Source organism: Xenopus laevis, chromosome 9_10L, assembly GCF_017654675.1.
Source record: "Xenopus laevis strain J_2021 chromosome 9_10L, Xenopus_laevis_v10.1, whole genome shotgun sequence".
Classification (NCBI taxonomy): Eukaryota; Metazoa; Chordata; class Amphibia; order Anura; family Pipidae; genus Xenopus; species Xenopus laevis.
Window position 1 is genome coordinate 124,457,942 of NC_054387.1, and position 18,706 is coordinate 124,476,647.

The window sequence follows — 18,706 nt, forward strand, 5'->3', positions numbered from 1 at the left end:
ACTTTTAATGGGTTTTTTTTTTTTTTCAAGCGTTTATTTAAGAATTTGTTTCGGTAATCATGGTCACTCTGGTGGTTGCAATCTCCCTCCTTCACCTTCTCCCTCTTGCCAGCAATTAATAGTAATAATGGGGGAGAGCTGGCAGCCTGCTTGGTGCCATTTGGTGGGGAGATGTACCTAAAGGTGGCCATACACGGGGCGATAAAAGCTGCCGACAGACCAAGTCGGCAGCTTATTGGCCCGTGTATGGGGCTTCCCCGATCGAGATCTGGCCGAAAGTCTGCCAGATATAGATCTGATGGGACAAAAAATCCTGTTGGATCGCGGCCGCATCTGTTCGTTGATGTGGTCCCGTGATCCGACCGCCCGTTCCTGTTCGTTAGGATCCGATCATTGGGCCCTAGGTCGCACGATTGGATCAGCCTGATATTGCCCACCTCAAGTTGGGCATATCGGAGAGAGATCCGCACGTTTGGCGACATCGCCAAACGAGCGGATCTCTCCGTGTATGGCCACCTTCACTTATATACAAGGTAGGAACATGTAGGCTTTACTTGTCCTTTAAAGATAAACCACCCCTTTAATAGCAGTAAAGGGGCAGTACACCCCCTTGTTCAACATGAGTATGGCAGTATGATGGATGACTACTTGCACAGCTACAGGGAGCCTGTATTATGGATGGCTGCTGAGCTTGCTGGTACAGGGGGCAGTAATATAAATGAAAAAGTGTTGTACATTTTCTTGCTTTCTTTATTTAAAAACCATCATGGTAAAGAGGGAAATGGTAATGCAGGACAGGGGGCACTGAGTGAAGCTCTTGCCTAGGGAGCCAAACTGCCTTGTGCCTGCCCTGGCAGGGATGTCACTCATATGTGAAAAAGGTTAAGTCATATTAAGACATACTTTAAATCCTTATGCCTCCTCCTCCCCTGTGTATAATACAGTACCCCAGCATATGATTAAACACCTTAGGGGCCCCTAATAATAATTTTCAAATGTTAACAAACCCCCAGAACAAATACCAGGCTTATGTTCCATTGGGATCATGTCAGGCAGAGTATGACACACACACAGTGACACAGACATCGCCAAACGAGCGGATCTCTCCGTGTATGGCCACCGTCACTTATATACAAGGTAGGAAAATGTCGGCTTTACTTGTCCTTTAAAGGCGAACCACCCCTTTAATAGCAGTAAAGGGGCAGTACACCCCCTTGTTCAACATGAGTGCAATAAATAGGGCATGTACTGAACATACATTTTGGCTATTGTTTTAATTACATTTTTTTTTCTGTTATTTCATGAGCCAAACAGAGCAACTGAAGCTCCTCCATGTTTGCTCCTTGCTGGGTAGTTTATTAGTTAAAAGTAGATGCATTATTTGATTTCTGTTAGTCGATATAAATGGCTGCTGCTTGTTTGCTATAATTTTGAATTCCCAGACTGAAGGAAGCAAGATTCAAATCATTTATACATTGTAATTAAAGTTCATTTTGCTTGACTGACGTGATAAAATAGGATTTTGAATCATTTTTTTGATTGACGGGTCTCCTTTAAAAGTTAAATACCCCCTTTAAAGAAAATGTAAATCATCAAAACAAACGGTAGAGTAAAATTACCAAGAGAGCTCTTCTAAGCTATTTTGCTGCTTGTATTATTATTATTATTTATTTTTGTCTAATTTTCAAGATTTCAGTAGAATGACAGGAATGTGCAAGTCTGAAACTGTCAGTGGAGTCTACACCCCCCTCTATAAAGGCTCAGCGAAAAAAAAGTGATTAGACGTTTCCTTTATTAGACAATTACAATGGAAAAATGAAAGGTGGCAGTACAGGTATGGGACCTGTTATCCACAATTATTTGGGACATTGCTTTTTCCAGATAAGAGATCTTTTCATAATTTTGTCCTCTATACATTATGCGGCGGATTTATCAAGGGTCAAAAATTTTAATTTTTTATGGTCAAAACTGTCAAATTCGATTCAAGTTTTTGTTTTTTAAATTTAATTTTCGAGATTTATCATACTCTGTCCCTTTAAGACTCAATTTTGACTATTCGCCACCTAAAACCAGCCGAATTGCTGTTTAAGTCAATGGGAGACGTCCAGGGATCAATTCGGAGTTGTTTGTAGCCTTCCTGACATTAGAATCGAGTTTCTAAAATTCAAATTGAATTCAATTCAATTGGTCGATTCCATTCATCCGAGTTTAAAAAAATTAGATTTTAATAATTCATTTTGATTCCAATTTGAGAGTTTGGGGGAAGTTTTTAAAAACTCGCATGAATTCGAAATTTTGACCTTCGATAAATGTGCCTCTAAGTCTAGTAAAAACATTATTTAAACTTTAAATAAACCCCATGGGATTGTTTTGCCTCCAATAAGGATTAATTATATCTTAGCTGGGATCTGGTACCACCTACTGTTATTAAAAAAAATTAAAAAAAATCATTTTAAACGTGAATTATTTAATTAAAATGCAGTCTATAGGTGATGGCCTTCCCATAATTCTAAGATTTCTGGATAACAGATCCCATTCCTGAATAGTCATTGGAAGAAGGTTAGTAAGGTTCTTCAAGAGTCCTTTGCTGGGTTTAATAGGGTTGTTCACCTTTAAATTACCTTCAAGCATGATGCAGAGAGTGATAGTCTCAGAATTTGCAATTGTTTTAATGTTTTTTTTATTTGTGGTTATTTAGCTTTTTATTCCGCAGCTCTCCAGTTTGCAATTTCAGCAATCCCGTTACTAGTGTCCAAATTCCCCTAGCAACCAGGCACTGATTTGAAAAATAAACTGGAATGTGAATAGGAGAGCCCTGAACAGAAAGATGAGTAATAAAAAGTAACAATATATTTGTAGCCTTACAGAGCATTTGTTTTTTATATGGGGTCAGTGACCCCCAACTGAAAGCTGGAGAGATTTAAAGAAGGCAAATAATTCAAAAACTATAAAGAAAAATTGAAGACCAGTTGAATTAACCATTCTATAACATACTAAAATTCAAAGGGGTCATGGGAAAACATGTTTTTTTCAAAACACATCAGTTAATAGTGCTACTCCAGCAGAATTCTGCACTGAAATCCATTTCTCAAAAGAGCAAACAGATTTTTTTATATTCAATTTTGAAATCTGACATGGGACTAGACATTTTGTCAGTTTCCCAGCTGCCCCAGTCATGTGACTTGTGCCTGCACTTTATTAGAGAAATGCTTTCTGGCAGGCTGCTGTTTTTCCTTCTCAATGTAACTGAATGTGTCTCAGTGGGACATGGGTTTTTACTATTGAGTGCTATTCTTATATCTACCAGGCAGCTGTTATCTTGTGTTAGGGAGCTGCTATCTGGTTACCTTCCCATTGTTCTTTTGTTTGGCTGCTGGGGGGAAAAGGGAGGGGTTGATATCACTCCAACTTGCAGTGTCTGCGTCCCGTGGCCTGGCGGTTGGGGACCCCTGAGTTAGTAGGGATTGAAGATTTGTCCTTGGTGTTTCTTTTGATTGAAAGGGGATACTTTCTTTTTCTCTCTTCCATACAAACTTGAATATGCTGACATAAGTCAGATCCCTTTTTCAATCAGTCCAAAATATCTGGTGTTCGATCAAATTTCTTTTCAATCCAATGAACACAGCCCCTGTTATTCTCCACGTGTGCTGTGGCTCCTACAGAATTCTGGAAGAGACATTCCTTCCCATTGGTGTTCCCAGCACTGCGCCACAGTCTTAGCCAAAAACATCAGCACTTTTCAACTTTGTCATTAAAAAAAATAAATAAATACACGGGTTATGTCAGAAAATTGTTGAAGCGCCAAGTTGATGGATTGGAAGGGTGTTGTATTAAAATGTCAACACTGGGCCTTAAAGGGGAACTATTGTGAAAATGAAAAATTAATAGAAGCTTCATCATACTGAAATAAGAAACTTTCTATATACAATCAATTAAATATTCTGCATTGTTTCTGAAATAATCAAGTTTATATTCACTATTCCTCTCTCAGCATCTGTTTCTCTTCATTCTCTCTTCATGCAGCAGTTGGGTGTCAGATATTCATTGACAGTTAGATCCAATATATCTTATAGGGGGGCTCATTTTCTAGCAGATGTATAAGAGCTCACTCAAATAACTGATTCCAGTACAGGCATGGGACCTGTTATCCAGAATAATAGATGCAGAATAACGGATTCTAGTGCAAAGAAAATCTAACAAAATAACTGCCTTTTGCACAAATCCTGCATGTAGAGAGACATGGGGGCAAATTCACTAAGATGCGTAGTTGCGCCAGCGTCCGTTCGCCGCACTTCGCCAGACAAATTTTCGCCAGCGCTATGCAAATTCACTAAAATCCGAAGTTGCGTTCAGGCGAAGCGTAAGGTTGCGACGTTGCACTAGCATTAATTCGCCAAGCAAAATGAAGTTACGCTAGCGATGGTTAATTTGCATACGGCGCCAAATTGAAGTTACAATGGAGGAATATGTAGCATCACTACACAAGCCTGGGAAACCTTCAAAACAGCAAATAAAATTTTATTTTGCCCTACACATGTGCCCACTGTATAGTTAAGGTGCCATGAGTTAGGAAATGTAGGGGGGAAGGAGGGGAGCCCCAAAAATTTTTTCGATCTTTTCCAGCCTATCACCCATAAAAAAAGAAAAAACGCCAACGTTTTTTGGGACTTAGAAACATTTTTAACTTTTTTTGAAGCAATCCCTATCTACTCTATTGCACTTCACCTGATCTGAGGTGGCGAAGGAAGTCTGGTGTAAAATGTAGCATTCAGAATAATTCGCGCGTCAGTGAATTTGCGTAGTTACGTCCGTTGCGCAAATTCGCCAGGCGTAAGGGTGCAAAGTAACACTAGCGAATTTACGCCAGCGTCCGTTAGTGAATCGGCGAATTAACGAAAATGCGCTACGCTAGCGAGTTAACGCTAGCGTTAGGCGCTTCGTCGTTTAGTGAATTTGCCCCATGGTGTCTGGTGATCTAGGCAAAAGGAGCCCCCCTAATATATTGTGTTTAAATATTTTATTTGATTTTCACATTAAACAAATAAAATCAATAGACAGCAAATATTATGCAGAAGAAGACAATACATGACAGTCGACTCAATGGTATGTTATTATTAAAAAGTATACCATACAAGATAATTAACAAGAACTCACAAACATTAACTAAGCCAGCGAATGCAAATATAATAAAAGAAAGAAAAAGTCCATTATTCATCTGGAATGTCGGATAGATCTTTTTTACAACTGAAGAAACCGCATTATTTGATCACCAGTGTTAGAGTTGCATATTTCAAAATAAGGAGACCAGATCAGTCTTTAGAATTACTTCCTTGAGATTTAATTAATAAGGCTTCTTGCCAGCAAAGCTCATTCATAGAAGAAATGGTGTCCCATAGTGAGGGGGGTTCCTTTTGTAGCCAAAAATTAAGTAAAAGCTTTCCTGGAAGCAGCTAGAAAATAAGTAGTCAGTAATTCACTTTTCATGAGAGATAAACTTTGACTTAGAAGTTGAAGAAAGCATATTATTATCTAGATGCAGCAAAGCAAAACCCCGGAGATAATTTAATTTTTATCTTCAATCTAGAATTCAAAAAAACTAGCGACTTCCCTCCAAAATAAATTAATCTTTGGACAGGACCATAAGTAATGGAAAAGTGATACATTTGGGGCAATATGATATAGGAGTATTAGAGATACTTTTAGAAAACATTTTCCCATAGCCTAAATGGATAAGCTTAAAGGACAAGGAAAGTCTAAAACAGAATAAGGCTAGAAATGCTGTATTTTGTATACTAAACATAAACATGAACTTACTGCACCACAAGCCTAATCAAACAAATGATTTATGCTTTCAAAGTTGGCCACTGGGGGCTGTCATCTTGTAACTTTGTTAAACATATTCGCCTGACCCTGCACATGCTCAGTGTGGTCTGGGCTGCTTAGGGATCGTCATAAACAAAGCTGCTTGAGTTCTGTATGGCTGGTAAGTAAAGCGGGGGCTCCCCCTGCTGTTCATAAGTATGATTGTTTCACTGCTCAGCAGTTAGGAACCGTCTGACAATTCCTATCCACAGCAGTAAATGAAGGGAGAATTTCACTGCATACAGTCAGGTTTCTTATAAAAACGGTAGACATTTTTTAATTAAAGTATATTGGAGATAGGTTTCTTTTTCATTAAAAAAAGTAAAAATTGGATTTTATTTTTTTGCCTTTCCTTGTCCTTTACAATGCTGTATTCTCCAACTCTCTGCTAGAATTAATTTATTATAATTATAGCTAGATTTCACCAAGTCTAAGGGAGATACTTGAGTTTGCAAAAATTCAAACCATTTGATGGAAGATTTTGATAACGGGTGTGAGTCTGTACCATCAATATTCCAAAATCTTTTAGATAGAGAGCCAATAGAAATCGAACAGGGGAGTTCCAAAAATCCTGCCAATTCATCTGCTAGTTTGTGGTCAGCTAAAACCAGATTTTTGTTATCATGTAGCAGGGAAAGGCCTCATTGATAAGCTAAATAATAATATCTATCAGCATCATGAAGCTTATACTCTTCCTTGAGCTTTGACCAAGACATTAGGGATTTCGTGAGTTGATCAAAAATGTCTTTAAAGGGATCCTGTCATCGGAAAACATGTTTTTTTCAAAAAGCATCCGTAAATAGTGCTACTCCAGCAGAATTCTGCACTGAAATCCATTTCTCAAAAGAGCAAACAGATTTTTTTATATTCAATTTTGAAATTTGACATGGGGCTAGACATTTTGTCAATTTCCCAGTTGCTCCTGATAATGTGACTTGTGTCTGCACTTTAGGAGAGAAATGCTTTCTGGCAGGCTGCTGTTTTTCCTTCTCAATGTAACTGAATGTGTCTCAGTGAGACATGGGTTTTTACTATTGAGTGTTGTTCTTAGATCTACCAGGCAGCTGTTATCTTGTGTTAGGGAGCTGCTATCTGGTTACCTTCCCATTGTTCTTTTGTTTGGCTGCTGGGGGGAAAAAGGGAGGGGGTGATATCACTCTAACTTGCAGTACAGCAGTAAAGAGTGATTGAAGTTTATCAGAGCACAAGTCACATGACTTGGGGCAGCTGGGAAATTGACAATATGTCTAGCCCCATGTCAGATTTCAATATTGAATATAAAAAAAAAATCTGTTTGCTCTTTTGAGAAATGGATTTCAATGCAGAATTCTGCTGGAGCAGCACTATTAACTGATTCATTTTGAAAAAAAAATTTTTCCCCATGACAGTATCCCTTTAAGCATATCAGGAAAAGACCAAGAGACAAAGTTTCTGGGAGCAGGTGAAGTGGAGACCAGCAATGAAATTGGTGCATGGTCTGAAATATTAATATTTCCTACGGTTGATTCAATAGTTCTATTTATCAGATTATTGGAAATTAGAAAATAATCTATTCTTATACCTACGTGATGAGCAGATGAGAAAAAGTGAAATCTTTTTCAGCAGGGTGAAAAAGTCTCCAAACATCATTGAGGTTAGTATCTCTGCAAAAATGATGTAGGAGAATAGACTTCTTACAAGGATTATTCAATTTCCAATCAGATCTGTCTAAAGAACTAAGAAAGGACTCATTCAAGTCCCCTGCCAGAATAATATTAGTAGCAGGAAGTAGGGAAATTAGTTTTTTAAGCCAATTGAAAAAATCAGTTTTAGAACTATTTGGAGCATACACGGAACATACACAACATCATTAATGAGTACTTCGGTGTAAATAAATCTGCCAAGCTCATCCTCAATTGACTTTGTTATAGTAACATTTAATTTGCGGTGGAATAAAATAGCTACTCCACATTTTTTATTAACAGCAGGAGAAAAGGCTAGTTCACCAACCCAATCTTTTTTCAACCAGATATTCTCTGAACCATTAAGATGGGTTTCTTGTGAAAATGCTACGTCACATTTGGTTTTCTTTAAAGGGATACTGTCATGGGAAAAAAAATTTTTTTCAAAATGAATCAGTTAATAGTGCTGCTCCAGCAGAATTCTGCACTGAAATCCATTTCTCAAAAGAGCAAACAGATTTTTTTATATTCAATTTTGAAATCTGACATGGGGCTAGACATTTTGTCAATTTCCCAGCTGCCCCTGGTCATGTGACTTGTACCTGCACTTCAGGAGAGAAATGCTTTCTGGTAGGCTGCTGTTTTTCCTTCTCAATGTAACTGAATGTGTCTCAGTGAGACATGGGTTTTTACTATTGAGTGTTGTTCTTACGAGGCAGCTGTTATCTTGTGTTAGGGAGCTGTTATCTGGTTACCTTCCCATTGTTCTTTTGGTTTGGCTGCTGGGGGGGGGAGGGGGTGATATCACTCCAACTTGCAGTACAGCAGTAAAGAGTGATTAAAGTTTATCAGAGCACAAGTCACATGACTTGGGGCAGCTGGGAAATTTACAAAATGTCTAGCCCCATGTCAGATTTGCTCTTTTGAGAAATGGATTTGAGTGCAGAATTCTGCTGGAGCAGCACTATTAACTGATTCATTTTGAAAAAAAAATTTTTTCCCATGACAGGATCCCTTTAAAGTTCTGAGTATACTCTTTCTCTTAGAAAAATGATTCAATCCATTAACATTCTAGGAAACAAAGGACAAAGAATTTGATCTAGGTGAGAACGCCAACCTGAAAGATGAGCTTGGGCAGATTTAAATAAAATAATACATATTTAGTTGCATCCACTGGTATAAACAAAACAGAGCAAACAGCATTGATCAGTAACAACATATAGAACTGAAAAACTGTGACCTATAAATCCTAATAACAGATTAGGTGTTATAAAGTAATAGGGCACTTCATTTTTTCCCTAAGGATGGAAAGCTAACAACTCTCTCTCTATGAGATGAGTTAAAGGAAAACCATACCCCCAAAATGAACACTTAAGCAACAGATAGTTCATATCATATTAAGTGGCATATTAAAGAATCTTACCAAACTGGAATATATATTTAAGTAAATATTGCCCTTTTACATCTCTTGCCTTGAGCCACCATTTCGTGATGGTCTGTGTGTTGTCTCATAGATCACCTGACCAGAAATACTGCAGCTCTAACTGTAACAGGAAGAAGTGTGGAAGCAAAAGACACAACTCTGTCTGTTAATTGGCTCATGTGACCTTACATGTATAGTTTGTTTGTGTGCACCGTGAATCCTACGATCCCTGGGGGCGGCCCTTATTTTTTAAAATGGGAATTTTCTATTTATGATTACCCAATGGCACATACTACTAGAAAAATAGGATTTTTTGCTACTCACCATTAAATCCTTTTCTCTGTAGTCGAAAGGGGGACACAGGGACCGATGGGGTTAAGCTCCATCCTCCAGGAGGCAGGACACTTGGTAATATTAATTAAGGGGCGTGCCATACCTGGCTTAACCCCGCACACTGTGCTGAAGCTTCAGTTTGTTCCAAAGAAAAAATTAACAACTATGACAGAATGAAAGCCAGGGATTATCCTGGACACGACCGTCTGGTCAAAGGCTCGTCCTAGGGCGGGAAGCCCTGTGTCCCCCTTTCGACTACAGAGAAAAGGATTTAACGGTGAGTAGCAAAAAATCCTATTTTCTCTGTCGTCTAAGGGGGACACAGGGACCGATGGGGACTTAACAAAGCAGTCCCAGGACAACAGCAGGGTGGGACGAGCCAGATTGAACATTAATGCAAAACAGACTGCAACACCCTGCGGCCTAGAGAGGCCTCAGCTGAAGAAGTGGTGTCAAGTCTGTAAAATTTAGTAAAGGTATGAACTGAGGACCAGGTGGCTGCTCTACAGATCTGATCCATTGAGGCAGAGTTGCGCCAGGCCGCTGATGCACCCATGGCTCTTGTGGAGTGAGCCGTGATAGTCTCTGGTGGCGTCTTGCCTTTGGAAAGATAAGCTTGCCTGATGGCTTCTTTTATCCACCTAGCAATGGTAGTCTTGGAAGCAGGAAAACCCTTACGAGGACCGGCAGGAAGCACAAAAAGAGTCTGTGATTTCCGAAAAGTCTTTGTCCTATCAAGGTACCACCGAAGAGCTCGGACTACATCTAATTTGTGAAGACGTCGTTCCTTGTCATTTTTGGGATCCGGACATAGTGATGGTACTATGATTTCCTGATTAATGTGAAAGGGAGATACAACTTTAGGTAAAAATGATGGAACTGTTCGTAACACTGCCTTGTCTCTGTGGAACACCAGAAAGGCCGGATCCGAGGACAGAGCGCTCAGTTCGGACACCCTTCTGGTTGAGGAAATAGCAACTAGGAACACTGTCTTGTAGGTGATCCAACTGTCGGAAACAGAATGCAGTGGTTCGAATGGGGAATCCAGCAATGCTTCCAGCACCAAGTTAAGGTCCCAACCTGCAACTGGCTGCTGAAATGGCGGAACTACATGCGCCACACCTTGTAAGAAGGTACGTATGGTGTCTTCTGTTGCTAGTCGATGTTGAAACAAAATAGATAATGCCGAAACTTGGACTTTCAGAGAACTGAGCTTTAGGCCTAATTGTAGACCTTGCTGAAGAAATGATAGAAGTCTGGGTAAATTGAGTTCCAGGGCCGAGACATCTAGCTCCTGACACCAATTATAGTAGGAACGCCAAACCCTGTGGTACGACTTAGAAGAAGTGGGTTTACGAGCTTTAAGCATAGTGGCAATAACTTCTTCTGCTATCCCCTGTCTTCGCCAGATGGATGCTTCAATAGCCATGCCGTCAAAGCGAATAGTCCGGGATTGGGATGCGACACTGGGCCCTGGTTGAGCAGATCTGGTCTGCATTGTAGACGAACTGGTTGGTCTATTCGACAAATCCTGCAGATCGGAGAACCATGTTCGCCGAGGCCAATAAGGAGCTATTACAATCACTGTCAGTGTTGACTGCCTGATCTTCTTGAGCACTCGAGGCAACATCGGAAGCGGGGGGAACACATATGCCAGGTCGAATGTCCAGGTTTGTGTCATGGCGTCCACCCCCGCCGCTAGTGGGTCTCGAGCCCGTGCAAAGAATGTGCGTACCTTCCGGTTGGATTTGGATGCCATCAGATCTATCTGTGGTTGGCCCCAGAGACCCACGAGTTCCGCGAACACTTCCGGATGAAGTTCCCATTCGCCCGGTCGAACTTGGTTTCGACTGAGAAAGTCTGCCTTTATGTTGGACACTCCCGGAATGTGGATGGCCGACAATCTTACTCGGTTGACCTCTGCCCACTCCAGTATGAGCTGAACTTCCTTCAGTGCTGCTTTGCTGCGAGTTCCTCCCTGACGATTTATGTATGCCACTGTGGTGACATTGTCGCTTTGGATGCGAACTGGTTTTTGGTACAGGAGACATGACCATTGATGCAGCGCTAGTTTTATGGCCCGTAACTCTAGTATGTTGATGGGGAGTTTGGACTCCTCGTGAGACCATTGACCTTGTGCTGATAGATTGTTCCAGGTTGCACCCCAACCTTTTAGACTGGCGTCTGTGGAGATGACGTTCCATTCCGGAGTCGCCCAAGATTGCCCCGTGATTAGGTTGTCCATCCTCAACCACCACTGAAGGTTCTCCCTTGTTGTCTGGGAGAGATTGACCACTCGAGACAGAGGTCCTCCCTTCCAAGATGATAGTATGTTTGCTTGTAAGGCACGAAGGTGAATCTGAGCAAAGGGTACTGCTTCGATCGTTGAGACCATGAGACCCAGAACCTGCATTGCCATGTGTACAGTAGGATTCTGGTGTAATAGCAATGACCGCACTTGCGTCATGATCTTGTGTTGTTTCTCCTGTGGAAGGCATACCAACTGTGAGATTGTGTTGAACTCCAAGCCCAGAAACACCATCTGATGGCTTGGTTGAAGGTTGGATTTTGACCAATTGATGGTCCAGCCGAAGCTCTGCAACAGTCGGATCGACTTGTTTAGATCCTCCTTGGCCTTCACTTCTGATCTGGCTTTGAGGAGAAGATCGTCCAGATACGGAGTCACAGATACTCCCTGAAGCCGTAATGTTGCTGCTGTGACCGCCATTAACTTGGTGAACACTCGTGGGGCCGAGGACAGGCCGAACGGCAGTGCCACAAACTGAAAGTGTAGATTTGCAAATGCGAATCGGAGATATTTCTGATGAGGGGGCCAGATGGGGACATGGATCATGGCGTCCTTGATATCTAATGACATCATCAGCTGTCCCTGTTCCATTCCCCGTATCACAGAACGGAGAGTCTCCATCTTGAAATGAATGGAACGGATAAACTTGTTTAGCAGTTTGAGATCCAGCACCGGCCTGAAGGATCCGTCCTTCTTTGGCACTATGAACAGATTGGAGTAGAACCCTGAGAATCTCTCCTGTCTTGGTACTGGTATAATTACTCCGGTGCGCTCGAGATTGGCAATGCAGTGCAAGAAGGCCTGAGCCTTTCTGGGATGAGTTGGAACTTTGGACATGAAAAATTTCGTGGAGGCGATCTTGTGAAATCGAGGTGATAGCCTTCTGAGACTATTTCGTTGACCCATGCATCTGTTGAATGATGGATCCACACCTCCCGGAATCGCAGTAACTTGCCCCCTATTTGCTCTAGCGATTCCGGAGGGAGTGCCCCGTCAGGCTGGGGTAGACTTATCTCCTGCTGGTTTGTGGAATGTTTTGTTGGACTTCCATGGGGTACGACCTCTATCACTGGTCTTCCCTCGAAAGTGCGAACGTTGTGGTGGACTGCTTTTACGTGAATAACGGCCGCTTTGCCCACGAAAAAACCGTCCACGTCTGGTTGTTCCTGTAAACTTGCTCTTCGCCTGAGGGAGAAAGGTGCTCTTTCCCCCCGTAGCCTGTGAGATTATTTTCTCAAGTTCCTCTCCGAATAGTCTATGTCCTTTAAATGGTAATGAGGTTAGTGACTTCTTGGAACTCAGGTCAGCAGACCAGTTTTTAAGCCACAATGTTCTGCGTGCCGCAACGGACAGTGCTGAAGTTCGAGCTGTGATTTGCGAAACATCTAGAGTAGTGTCACACAAATAAGCGGATGCTTCCGCAAGCGTCTGTGCTGAAGACAATAGATCAGTTCTGGGGACTCCCTCTTGGATGTCCTTGACCAATGATTCTGACCATGCTTGAATAGCTCGGGAAACCCAGGCTGATGCCAAACTGGGTCTGAGAGTTGAACCAGAGGACGAGTAAATAGCCCTTAAAAATCCTTCCATACGCTTATCAGATGGATCCTTAAAAGCCGCTGCGTCATTAACTGGTAGCGCGGTGGATTTTGACAGTCTGGATACTGGGGCATCCACGACTGGGGGAATCATCCACTTGTCTACTATTTCTTTGGAAAACGGGTAGGACTTTGAAAACTTTTTAGTGGCTTGAAACTTGCGTTCTGGATTGTTCCATTCATCCTGCAACATGTCCATCAACTGTTCATGCGATGGAAAACATAAAGTGGATTTGTGTTGTCTCTTGAACAGCTTTGCTGAATCGGACTGTTTAGGTGTTTGTGAAATGTTAAGTACTTCAAGTACCCCCTTAATGATTTTATCAACGTCATGTTGGGAATCACGGTCTCTCTCAGCCTCTATATTCTCCTCTTCCTCATCAGAGGATTCATCTGAATAAGGTATCTCGCCCTCTGACTGAGATGATCCTTGTTCTACTGACGACTCGTCAGGAGATGTGTTAGATGGATTGTCGGCTTTAGCGCCATGTGTGCGCTTGCGCTTGCTGCCTTGCTTGTGGCCCAACTTTGCTAGTGCTTTGCCTAAATTATCAGCTATGGCTGGGAGCCCCTGCAGGGATGCTAAAGACTGTGACAATTGTACCGCCCAGAGGGGGGCTGGTAAATCTTGAGCTCTGCTGGTGCCGGGTTCTTGTGGTGTACCCTGATCATTTGTACCTTCAGATAGATTTACTACTGAATCTGAATTATGCCCACCAGCGGCAGGGGCCCCTTGCTCAGCAGAACAAGACCTGCAAAGTGGCTCACTCTGGCCCCCAGCAATTTTTGATTGACATTTGTTACAGGCAAAATAAATGACCTGTGTTGTGCTGGGTGCTCTCCCCCCTGCCCTAGAGAATAAGCCCACTGGCCTACCTTCTGCCATTGTTATTCACCTGAAGCCAAGCAAGTGTGCGTGAGTTAAACCCTGTAGGTCACTTTAACGCTGCTTGTAGTGGTGAGAAGGCTCTCCCCTCCTTTGCTGCCAGTCGCTCTGTGTGCGCCGAGCAGTTACTTCTGCTCCCTCTGTGCGGCGCGTGTCTGCCCGCTCAGTGTAGTGCGCAAGATGGCCGCTGGAACGCAATGCGTTCCACCGCGAACGTCATTTGAAAATGGCGTCGCGCACTGAATGGCGCCAAAAACGAGACGCGCTGTACGGAATAGGCTATAGCCGCAATCTTCAACGGCAAGATATGCGCAGCAGAGCAGAGGCAGCCTCCCTCTGGGTCCCCTTTGAAATGATAGCAATGACTCGAGTCTGGACCCAAAGAGTATGGCGACTGGCTGGTAGAGGGAGGAGGGGAGGGGAGGGGGGGGGCAACCGGTGCCACAGTAGCATATGGATACTGGGGGAGACCGGACAGCTTACCTCAGTAGCAGTTAACACCGGCCAGACCTTCTGTCAACCAAGTTTGGCGCAGGCATTGTCTGGGTGGTTGATATAGCCGCATGGCTAGAAGAAATACCCCGGTGACTGTTCCATGGCGGGGGCTAACCCTTAGGAAGCAGGTATCCCTGTTCCTGGTGTCACCCCGGGTGTCAGCCGATGCTGACCGAAGAAATCTTCCCCCAGAGGGGAAGTCCATCCTCCTGGTAGCAGGACACTTGAAAAACTGAAGCTTCAGCACAGTGTGCGGGGTTAAGCCAGGTATGGCACGCCCCTTAATTAATATTACCAAGTGTCCTGCCTCCTGGAGGATGGAGCTTAACCCCATCGGTCCCTGTGTCCCCCTTAGACGACAGAGAAAGTATATTATTATGAAAATTGTTTATTTACATGAAGCAGGGTTTTACATATGAGCTGTTTTATGCAATATCTTTTTATAGAGACCTACATTGTTTGGGGGGGGTATAGTTTTCCTTTAAACAGAGAACATAACACCCACTACAGGGTCACATTGAAGGAAAAGTTAGTTCCCTTTAAGAGTCAAGTATTGGAGATCATGTCTTCTTCACTGGAGTGTGGAAGACCGCCTGTTCTAGGAGGGAGTGGAGATCTCGATCTAGACCTAGATTTGGTCTGCGCTTGAGTAGGTTTTAAGTCATTTGAAAATTTAGATTGTCGAGGAATATCATATCTCTTCCATCTTTGATCTTTTGGGGGAGAGCCGCTGTTCAAGTTAGATGTCGTTACCGGAGCCAAATTTCCGATATTCTTCTTTTCCAGATGTGAAGTAAAAGTATGTGCCTCTCCAGGATCACTAAAAACTCAAGCACCAGAAGGCAGACCTTTAGTTTAGCAGGATACATCAAGGAGAAATTGACATGTAGATTAGCCAATGATTGGCAAGTTTTGGAAAATTCCTTTCGTTTTTGAGACAGAAGCAACGAGTAGTCTTGAAATATCAAAATTTTATTTCCTTCAACATCAAGGGGCAGATTTATCAAGGGTCGAAGTGAATTCAAGGGAATTTTTGAATACCAAGACCATCCAATAGGATACTACGACTTCGAATTTACTTCCACTTCGATTCGAAGTAAAAATCGGTCGACTATTCGATAATCGAAGTACCATCTCTTTAAAAAAACTTCGACTTCAATACTTCGCCAACTTAAACCTGCCGAAGTGCTATGTTAGCCTATGGGGACCTTCCAGAGCAATTTTCAAAGTTTTTTATATTCGAAAGAAAATCGTACCATAAAATCGGTCGAATCGTACGTTTCGAAGTACGATTGGAGTATTCCGATCGTACGATCGTACTCCGATCGGACTTCGAATCGTACGATTTTCCTTCGAATATGAATGAATAAAATCCTCCGACTTCCAATTTGAATGTCGGCGGATTTTATTCGATGGTTGAATTTCAAAGTATTTTCTACTTCGAAATTCGACCCTTGATAAATGTGCCCCCAAGTGTATTCAATTTTTTGTAAGCTTGAAATAGTCTATTTTTATCTGAATAGTCCAGGTATTTGACAATTACAGCTCTTGGTCTCATGGGTTGGAGATCCTTGGGTGGACCAATCCTGTGAAGTCTCTCTATTTTGAAACTTTGACATTCCCGAGGAAGACCAAGTTTGAGGGGAATCGTTTTAGAAACCAGTGTATTTAGTGAGTCGTTTTGGAAAGATTCAGCTATGTTTATCTAAATCTAAGATTGTTTCTCCTAGATCTATTTTCCAAGTCATCCAATTTCAATTTAAGTTCTTCGTTTTGTTTCTCTAACGAGTCCAACCTGGATAAAGAATCAATCATATCGTCTTGGAGTTGAGAAACCACATCTTCGATCTCGCCAAATCGATTATCATGTGTAGATAGTTTCTCTGAGATGTTGGTCATTTTAATCTGTAGTTTATCAATGGCTTTGAAGACTCTATGACCGGATTAATGAGTCTGGCTACTTCAGCCGCAATAAGAGAGTAGTCATCCAAAAAGGATGATCCGAGAGAAGCAGGTTTTTGAGATAACGAGGTATTGTTAGTATCTGAATCATGTTACTTTCCGTATTTCTTGTTAGCTTTTTCATACGTTCTGCCATTTGCTTTAGAAGATATTGTAAATGAGGGAGAAAATGTTTCCATATACAAGAAGTATTGAACAGCAAACCCAAAACTTCTATATAAAGTGAGATAAATGTAAGTATATTTAATTTCTCTTTTTTACTGTTTTTTCATATATTTTTATTTTTTTCTTTTCTTTTTTTATTATTATTTTTTGTTCGTTTTTTTATTTTATTTTTTTCTCTCCTCCTTGCCTTCTCTAACTCGAAAGCGAATCTCCTTAAACAGATGCCACACAAACTTTAGAGTCTAAAGAGAGTCAGTGGATAGCCAAAATAAGAGTCAATCCTACATTGTAAATGGCAGGTAACTTGTAGAAGCAGAAAAAACGTAGGTTTCCTGTTGAATGTGATAAATAATTGCCACTAAGGTGATGATAATATATAATCAGCAGATTCAGCCGAACACTTTATGCCTCAGTGTCCCAGCAGCTAATCCAAAGCCGCCATTTTGTTGATTTTTCCAAATTGAATTGAAATTCACTAAAAAGAAGGGGCTCCACACCAACAAAAGCACCTTGCGTTTAATATACCCCTGGGTGAATGAACCATTAGCAATTTCGATATAGTGGCCAGGGATATTAAGGGGCACATTTACTAAGGGTCGAATATCGAGGGTTAATTAACCCTCAAATTCGACCCTTAAAGTAAAATCCTTCGACTTCGAATATCGAAGTCGAAGGATTTACTGCAAATACTTCGATCGATCGATCAAAGTAAAAATTGCTCAATCGAACGATTAAATCCTTCGAATCTTTTTTTTCCATCAGGAAAAAGCTTAGAAAGCTTATGGGGAAGGTCCCCTTAGGCTAACATTGTAGCTCGATAGGTTTAAAGTGGCGAAGTATGCAGTCGAAGTTTTTTTTAAAGAGACAGTACTTCGACTATCGAATTGTCGAACAGTCGAACGATTTTTAGTTTGAATCTAAGTCGTAGTCGAAGGTCGAAGTAGCCTATTCGATGGTAAAAGTACCCAAAAAAAAACCTTCAAAATTCAAAGTTTTTTTAATTCGAATCCTTCACTCGAGCTTAGTAAATGTGCCCCTAAGTGTCATGTTACTTTAAGAAAAGTCCCGGAGGTTCAGCAACTGGAATGGTGGGTGCTGAGGTGATTAGTTTAAGTGTTGCATAAGAGCCAATATGGATGTGGGCAAATGTACCACCAGTCTGGTCCGATAAGAACCCACTTCAGGACAGGCACTAGCACGTTCGAGCCCAATGTCGGACTGGGATACCAGGGGCCCACCAGAAAACCTTAGGCTGAGGTTAAATACTATACTCTATTCTTCCATTATTAAAACTCTTTCTTCCCATAAAAAAATGGGGAATGACCATGAAATAGGCCAAATGGTTAGAAGCAAGAGGCCCACTGACACCTGGGCCCACCGGGAGTTTTCCTGGTATCCAGGTGGGCCAGTCCGACACTGTTCGAGCCACAGCCAACAAAACTTTGCGCAAAGAGCAGAGCCACAAGAATAGGACGCACAGCTTTGGTTGCTGAAATGGTGGCCGCTGAGGTGCCACGACCAGAAGCCACGGCAAAGTACTAAGGAGTCTGGGCAACAGTAAACCAGCCTCTCTTCACCCACAGAGACTTGCAACCAGTCTCAAAGTCCGGTAAGGACAAACTTCAGGGGGGGGGACAGATGTTATATGCTGATTTGACACCCCAATACACAGGAGCCTTATCTCCGTGCCTCCATCCCTGCGGGCACCGAACCGGAAGTCTCCCTTAATATATTGGATGTAACGGTCAATGAATATCTGACACCCAACTGCTGCATGAAGACAGAATGAAGAGAAACAGATGCGGAGAGAGAGATAGTGACCATAAACTTGATTATTTCAGAAACAATGTAGAATATTTAATTGATTGTATTTAGAAAGTTATTAAATTTTTATTTTTACGATAGTTCCCCTTTAGATAACTTTTATTATGTTATAGAACGGCCAATTCTAAGCAGCTTTTCAGTTTGTTTTAATTACTTATTTTTTTTATAGTTTTATAGTTATTTGCCTTT